Source organism: Acinonyx jubatus, chromosome D3, assembly GCF_027475565.1.
Source record: "Acinonyx jubatus isolate Ajub_Pintada_27869175 chromosome D3, VMU_Ajub_asm_v1.0, whole genome shotgun sequence".
NCBI lineage: Eukaryota > Metazoa > Chordata > Mammalia > Carnivora > Felidae > Acinonyx > Acinonyx jubatus.
Genome location: NC_069392.1, coordinates 41973480 through 41982038, shown reverse-complemented (window position 1 = coordinate 41982038; position 8559 = coordinate 41973480). Strand labels below are relative to the sequence as shown.

The following is an 8559-nucleotide window of genomic DNA, read 5'->3' as shown; positions in this document are numbered from 1 at the left end:
GCCTATCAAACGTGTAAATTTTTTAAAAAATACAAAATCGTGATAGGAGTGTGATGAAATGGGAATTCTTATATGTTATTAGCAGGAACACAAACTGTTGTTGCCTTTTTGAAAATAGCTTTTGGAAAAGCTATTTGAGGGGCACCTGGGTGGCTCAGTTGGTTGAACAGCTGACTCTTGATTTCGGCTCCACCATCTCCTGGTTTTGTGAGTTCAAGCCCAAGTTGGGCTAGCAGCACAGAGACTGCTTGGGATTCTCTCTCTCCCTTTCTCTCTGCCCCTCTCCTGCTTGTTCTCTCTGAATACATACATACATACTTAAAAAAATAACAATAAAAAGTCTCCTGCCCATCCTCCAAATCTGTATTTGCAAAATTATTTAAAATAGTAAAAATTTAAAAACAATCTTAATGGTTAAAAACAAGAGAATGGTTAAGTAGGTTGTAGCTTAATATCTTCTAAATTAGTGGCACAATTAAAATTGCATGTAACATTCTCTTTGGGTAATATGATCAATCTTAAAGAATAATTAAATTTTAATTCTAAATTATCATTCATAAGCGACATTGTTAGCAGGTCAGTGTATAATTAAGCTTGATATTACAGGATTTGCTGCCTGTCCCTTTAAGTTTTGGAGAACTTTTTTTCAAGTTATAATAGTCAAACAATCAATATCTTTTTAGCATCTACTAAGTGAAGGCATAAACCCAGGTACTGTGGAGGAGAAAATGATGAATTTGACAAGATTCTTTCCCAAATGAGCTCTCTGTCCAGCAGGGGATGGAGTGGGAGTTTACAAAACATACATATAACAATGACACAAGGTGGCATGTAGCCAGTCCCAAGATGGGGGCCTTTGGGAACTGAGGAGAGGACACTTTACTTTCCAGAAAAGGAGAAACTTCTTGGCTGGATATATTTCCTTTTTCACCTTCCTTTCCCACTGGCCTTCTATCCCCTTTCCTGTGCTCTTTCCCTCCCCTCATTCCTTCCCACCCTCTCTTCTCTCTTCTTTTCTTTAAAAAAAAAAAAGGTTTTCCATTATTTTATTAGACATTAATTTTTTCAAAAGCCAAGAGCATTTATTGTATTCCACATTCTGAACCTTTATTCCAAGAAAAAAATACACTGTCCAAAATTATTTACTAATATTTTGATTCTTGCTGCTTTTTTTTAAAGGTAAGAAGACCTAACTCATCGTACACCTGGCAAGTAGAATTACCTCTTCAGGTACCTCTGAGACCTGAAAATCCCAAATGTATAAAACAATGTAATAAATGTAATACCAGGAAAACATGTCAGTTTTATATTATGAAGTACTATTAATTTTATGTTGAATGACAGATTAATAGCTATTCAAATTGATTTAAAGTAGAATACCTTTTTAAAAAAATCACATGTACATATTACTAAATTCTATGGTACATTAGTAGTTCCTTGTATATTAAATAAATATTAAATTGCCAAGATGTCTCTGTTCTATCATTTCTACTACAAATACACCACTTTCTAATTAACAGAGGATACTTCTTTCAATTTGCTCTTGAATTTATAATATAATAATTGGCTTTTTGAAAAAAAATCTATAATTCATTTCTTTGTTTAGTAAAAACCTATAACTTATGTATAGATTTTTTCTGTTGAATACACTTCTGCATGAATAAATTTATTAACTGCTAATGAAAATTATAACTTTTCTGGGATCTTCTAACAAGATGTTTATCTTAAAATGCTTTCTCTTCAGTGAAGCCACCTTTGGAGTTAGTCATTACTCCCACCATCTCTGTCATCTCAACTCCAGGCTGATATTTCTCTTCTTTTGGTCAAGATCCTGACTTTTTTTTTGTTTATGTATTTATTTTGAGAGAGAGAGAGTGTGCGTGTGTCCATTTGCACGTGAGCCAAGGAGGGGCAGAGAGAGGAGAGAGAATCCCAAGCAGGCTCTGTGCTAAATGCGCCTTGCAAGCATCATTCTACTTTCTGTGTCTATGAATTTGCCTCCTCTAGGCACCTCACATAAGTGGAATCATACAGCCTTTGTCCTTGTGTGACTGGCTTATTTTACTTAGCATGATGTCCTTAAGTTTCATCCATTTTGTAAAGCAGGGCTCGATCCCATGACCATGAGATCATGACCTGAGCCGAAACCAAAAGTCAGACACTCAACCGACTGAGCCACCCAGGTGCCCCCAGACCCTCACATTTTAAAAGGAACTTCCACTTAAGGAAAGGTCATTTTTCCACAGCTCAGTTCTCTGAAAAACTTCCATCTCCCACTGAAGGTCATAGTCCAGGGGTGAAGCAATCACACATTAGAACTTCAGAATTCTGGAAAGTCATTACGAACACTCGCATTGGTCAATCTTATTTATCACAAGCCTGAAAATGCACAGTCCTGGAAAAGGTGGCATCTCTGTGCACACATGTAATTTTTAAAAAGGAGAGGGCAATATGAAAGGGGCTGAGGTTTGATCACCAAAAATCAGCACAATGAAAACAAGGGATAATGAATAATGGGCACTAGAATTCAAAATTAATGTTTTAAAGAGATGGGGTGTCAGTTTTCAATTCCGTTTTGAACATCACATTACTAATGAATTATTTTTAAAAATAAAAAAGGATTGAGGGCAAAGAAAAAAATAAAAAGAATATCTAAATCCTGGAATGACCCCGTTTGTTCCTGATAAACTTCAATCACATTTTCTTCCTCCATCTCCAGTTCTTTCGGATTGTGATTATCCGCAATTCTCTCACCTTCAAAGAGGAACCTGAGCAAATTCATCGAACCCCCTGTCGTTAACAGTATGATTCTTTGAGTTTCTTGAGATGCATTGTCATTTTCACTTTGAAGTGAATCTCACTGCTATCCTGTCCAATGACTTTGAATTTAACGTATTCTCCTTCCTTTTTATCCCCCCAAGTCCTTAGTTGAAGGTTTTGCTTCCTGGTCAGACATGGTGGCTATGGCTTCATCCAGGATCTCCACACAACCCTGGCCTTGGTAGACAGAACCATGCTCTGGGGTTTATAGAAATCTAGACTTTTTTTATTGTGAATATATATATATATATATATATATATATATATATATATATGTATATATAAAACAAACTGTATTATTTTAACCATTTTTAAGTGTACGGTTCAGTAGCATTAAGTAAATTCACATTACTGTGCAGTCATCACCCCCATCCATCACCAGAACTTTTTTCATCTTCCCCAAATTAAACTCTATACCCATTAAACACTAACTCCCCGTTTCTCTCTTCTACCAGTGCCTTGCAAGCACCATTCTACTTTCTGTGTCTATGAATTTGCCTCCTCTAGGCACCTCACATAAGTGGAATCATGCAGTCTTTGTCCTTTTGTGACTGGCTTTTTTTGCTTAGCATGATGTCCTTAAGTTTTATCCATTTTGTAGCGGGTGTCGGAATTTCTTTTTAAGGCTGAAGACTATTCCTTTGTGTGGGTGTCACGTTTTTGTTTATTCACTCATTCATCCATGGACACCTGGGTTGCCTCCACTTTTTGGCCGCTGTCAATAAGGTTGCTATAGGCATGAGTGTACTTCATTGTTTCTTTGTAAAATTACCATAACAGGGTTCTCTTTGAACAAGGCCATACATATTTTATGGAAAATCCAAGATGTCACTTACTTAACCTCATAATTTGAACCTTGGCGCAATATAATAATCAGACAGTCATTTGCTAGTATATGTCACTAAAGATTACATTGGAAATACATTTGTAGTCAGTCTTTCAAGTTATAAAGAGGAATATAATGAAAGAGAGGACTCAAAACCTTTAAAGCATTTCCCACACAGTCTTGATATTCTACTTGATGGGAAGTCTTGTCAGAGAAAGTTAGACGAGTCAGAGGCAGCCAGTTGAAAATAATTCACTCCAGATGACTATAAAGTTTCTCCTATCAAAAGTGAGGGCTGTTAAAAAAGATAGGACACTATTGATAGAATCTTGGGTTCCTTAATGTACTGAAGTCTCAAATAAATAGAGCCTTTTCAACCACATATTTGATATATTTGTCAGACAAGGTGCCAAAAATTAAGTTAAAAAGGGAAACTTTCTAAGCGCCTTTCTAAAGGGCCAATGAACTATAGGAAACTTGTAGACTGAGGAGTAGGAAGAGGGGTTGGTAAGTGGAAAGCAGAGGTCTCGAAAACCTTCTGTGACAAGGCTGACCCAGATTCCAATCCCCACTGCTGTATTTCCTAGGTGTGTGACTTCAGGCAAGATGCTTAATGTCTCTAAACCTCAGTATCTTTACCTTAAAGTAATAGAAGGAATAGTTCTTGTTTTATAGCATAGTTGTGAGAACTACAGGAATTAATCCATAATGATAAGCATTAATAAATGGTAGCATTGATTATAAAGTAATATTATTATCAAGTGCCTGACTCACAGTTGGCTCTCAAAAATGTTCGTTTCCTGCTTCTTTACCTAATTATACCAACATTTTTGAGTTTGCTGTGTAAAGAAAAGAAGGTTTCTTCAGACCAGTAATATTCAAATGTTTTTGCTCTCAAACTTCCTAAAAGGAACATGAAAAAGTTATACTTGCTCTTGTATGTGATTTTTCAACATAAGTTGAAAGAATAGCAAAATTTTATTTTCCCATGTATTGTAAATATTAGCATTTCAAACATAAAATGGTTTCATCTCTCTTTAAAATATATCCAATGGAATCTAAATATCATGGAAATTTGATACCCAGAATCATCCACTTAAACAAATACACAAACAAGTTATTCTTTAACAATGAGAAATTTTCTTTCCATTTTCTCCTTAAACTCTGCTTTTCATTCTTTTTTCAAAGAATTTTATCCTAATGTAATATATTTTTATGTTTAAGCATCTTTTATTGATCAATAAAATGTAAGCATTTTTAGGTTTTTTAAAGTTTCTTTCTTTCTTTGTTTCTTTGTTTCTTTCTTTCTTTCTTCCTTTCTTTCAGAGACAGAGCACAAGCAAGGGCAGGGCAGAGAGACAGGGAGATAAGCCCTGTGCAGGGCTCGAACACACGAACCATGAGATGAACCATGGTTCATGAACCATGACTTCAGACATGAGCTGAAGTCAGATGCTTAACCCAGGAGCCCCAAATTTTTTAATTTATTTTGAGAGAGACAGAGACAGCATGCATGGGGGAGGGAGAGAGAGAGAGCGAGAATCCCAAACAGACTGCACTGTCAGCGCAGGGCTCCATGAGGGACTCTAACTCACAAAACTACAAGATCATGACCTGATCCGAAATCAAGAGTCAGTTACTTAACTGACTGAGCCACCCAGGTGCGATTTAGATTTTAAAAATCAAAAATCTGCCCAGAGGAGCACCTGGGTGGTTCACTTGGTTAAGCGTCCAACCCTAGATATCAGCTCAGGTCTTGATCTCAGGGTCGTGAGTTCAGGCCCTGCATTGGGCTCCATGCTGGGCATGGAGTCTACTTAAAAAAAAAAAAAAAAAATCTGCCCAGGCACAAAAATCTAGGTATCAAATATTCATTCTCAGTTATCATTTGTAATTATTATTTGTATATATTGACTAAAGTAACAAATATACATATCTATGACCATTAAAATATAAAATAGAGGTACCTAGGTGGCTTAGGTCAATTGAATGTCTGACTCTTGATTTTGGCTCAGGTCATGAACCCAGGGTCATGGGATGTGGGGTTGAGTCCTGCATTGGGCTCTGTGCTGACAGTGGAGCCTGCCTGAGATTCTCTTCTCTCTCTCCCTCTACCCTCTATATAATTATATATATTATAAATATTTAACAATATTTAACAGAAATAGATCTCTTAATGAGAAGGAAGAGCTTTCCCCCCAATAAGTTAATGTATCCATTGATACAGTTCTTTCCTAGAGTAAGATAGGATTCAGCACCCATACTACCCCTATTTTTTATTTTTATAGATAAAAGTGCTAGGAAACATACTGGCCTAAATGCGGTGGGGGTTGGAATGTTCCTTCTCTCAAGGAGGTCTTGCCTGGTGGTAGGACCTAAAGTAGTTCCTCTGTACAATTATCATGATGAGTGCTGGAGAAGTGAATAGGATTGTTGAATCACTGTATTGTATACCTAAACCTAATATAACATGGTATGTTAACTATACTGGAATTAAAATTAAAACTAAAACTAATTAAATAAAATAATTTCTCTGTACCTGCAGTAGCCCTTTACTGAGTTATGCCATCATCATATCATGATGATCGTTCATTTATGGAGCAGCCACTGGGAAAGGAACCATTCTCTATTGTCATCAAACCAAGATCCTCCAAGTACCACAGTGGAAAAGGAATCTCCACACAGGCAGGGGAGCCTATGCTCTTTACCTTGAGATTCTCTTTGTGGTATAACTGATATTCGGCTAGAATAATAAACTCAGCTCAAACTGAGAAAAGGAAACTAAACACAGAGGATAACATACAACTGGAAAATCTAGGCTATTTTCTGCCTGGGATCTGCCCCGCGGTTGGAAATGTGTGGAGACACTTTTCAGTTGGGGTGAAGTTGGAGGAATATGTACGTTTAGTTGGCTTTCCACAGGCATGCTAAAGCCCTGCAGTATGCTGGACGATCCTGCCCAGTGAAGAACTCTGCAGTTCTGGCCCACCCAGAACATGCTTCCACATGGCATCTTAGCTTCTTATACCCAGGACAATGCTCAAGCTGAACAGACAACATGGGTCCCCATTCCTGCCTGAAGTCTGTTTTCTGAGTTAAGGTTTTCTGACCGAGCATGTCTCCTCCCAAATGACCACCAAAAAGAATGCCCACTGCATCTGGTGCTACCCGCCCTGTCCAAATAGTACAACACAATACAGGAGGGCTATCATTCCTAATAGGAGACCGATGACTCTTTAAAACTATTACTATGCTGGGGTTGGGGACACCTGGGTGGCTCAGTTGGTTAAGTGTCCTACTCTTGATTTCAGCTCAGGTCATGATCTCAGTTTGAAAGATGGAGCCCTGCATCGGGCTCCATGCTGACAGCTCAGAACCTGCTTGGGATTCTCTCGCTCTCTGTCTCTCAAAATAAATAAATAAACATTTTTTTTTTTTTTTCAAATATTGGTATGGGATGGGGTGGGGAATGTGCTGTAGGAGGGGAAAATGAATCTACGCAGACCTAGGAAAGGCCAGCCTAGTACTGTGATGGATGAAATAGATTTAGAATATCTGCTGTTCTGTAACCCAATGCATTTCTGTTTATTGTGGCCTTTGTGAGCACTCATAAAACCAAACGGCAAGAACAGAGACTTTCCAGCTAGAAGTCTTGTGAAATGTTCCCTGAAGCACTTCTTAGTCTGTTCATAGTATTATCCTCCTTCCAATTAACCCAAATGGCCAGGTATTTTTTAAATTGTCTTAGAGATTTGATTTATTCTTTATAGGCTTTGTGCCACATAAAGGGATGCAAGATTGTTTTCACTGAGCGGATTAGGCAGAGCTGCACATGAAAGATATTCACCTCTTGCTAGAACTTGTGTTTCAATTACAAAAATTTTAACCTTGAGTTTGAGAGGCATATGTTAGCAGAAAGATGTGAGAATCTTGCACAGCCAATACATTTGAGATAACCCGGGGAGAAAAAAAAAGAAAAAAAGTTGACTTTATTGAACGGAAAGAAATAGTGTTTGGTATGTTTCATTCAGTGCCAACATCTTACTCTTCATAACCCCAGACCCAGCAACAAAAAATACATTCAGCATCTACTATGTGCTAAAAAAAACCAGTTGTTGATTCAAAAGACTGCTTGTTGAAATTAGTCAGAGAAAGACAAATATCGTATGACTTCACTCATATGAGGACTTTAAGATACAAAACAGATGAACATAAGGGAATGGGAACAAAAATAACATAAAAACAGGGAGGGGGACAAAAATATAAGAGACTTAAATATGGAGAACAAACAGAGTTACTGGAGGGGTTATGGGAGGGGGGATCGGCTAAATGGGTAAGGGGCATTAAGGAATCTACTCCTGAAATCGTTGTTGCACTATATGCTAACTAACCTGAATGTAAATTTAAAAAATAAATAAATGTTTTTAAAGACTGCTTATTGCATGTCCACGTATTAGTACATTTTATTTTTTTTAAAGATTTTCTTTTTAAGTAATTTCCACACCCAACATGGGGCTGTAACCCACAACCCTAAGATCAAGAGTCCCATCCATGGTCTGCTGACTGAGCCAGCCAGGCACCCCTTCTACATTTTAAACTAATTATCAAATTGCTCTTACCCAACAGTGTTTACATTAGAAACATTTCACAATAAGTGAAATTTTGCTGTCAAAAACTTGAGAATGGCTGGCTGTCATTAATCAAGTAAAAAAATGGGCCTATTCCACTTCCTCCAGCTACTGGCCTTCGGTGAGGATAGGGAAAAACGGGAAGGCACAGCGCCTGACAGCCTGGTCAAATAACAGGGTTTTGTTTGTTTTTGATTTCATGAATACGTGAGGACTGTTCCAGGCTCCTCTTAGTATTAAATGGCGCGGTGGGGGCTCCCGGGTGGCTCAATCGGTTGGGCGACT

General features: G+C 37.6%; 1 pseudogene; it reads right to left on the bottom strand.

The window, feature by feature from the left end:
- Window positions 1-2574: 2574 nt before the first annotated feature.
- Window positions 2575-2956, bottom strand: LOC106965767 (small ubiquitin-related modifier 1-like; annotated as a pseudogene).
- Between the last annotated feature and the right edge of the window lie 5603 nt (window positions 2957-8559).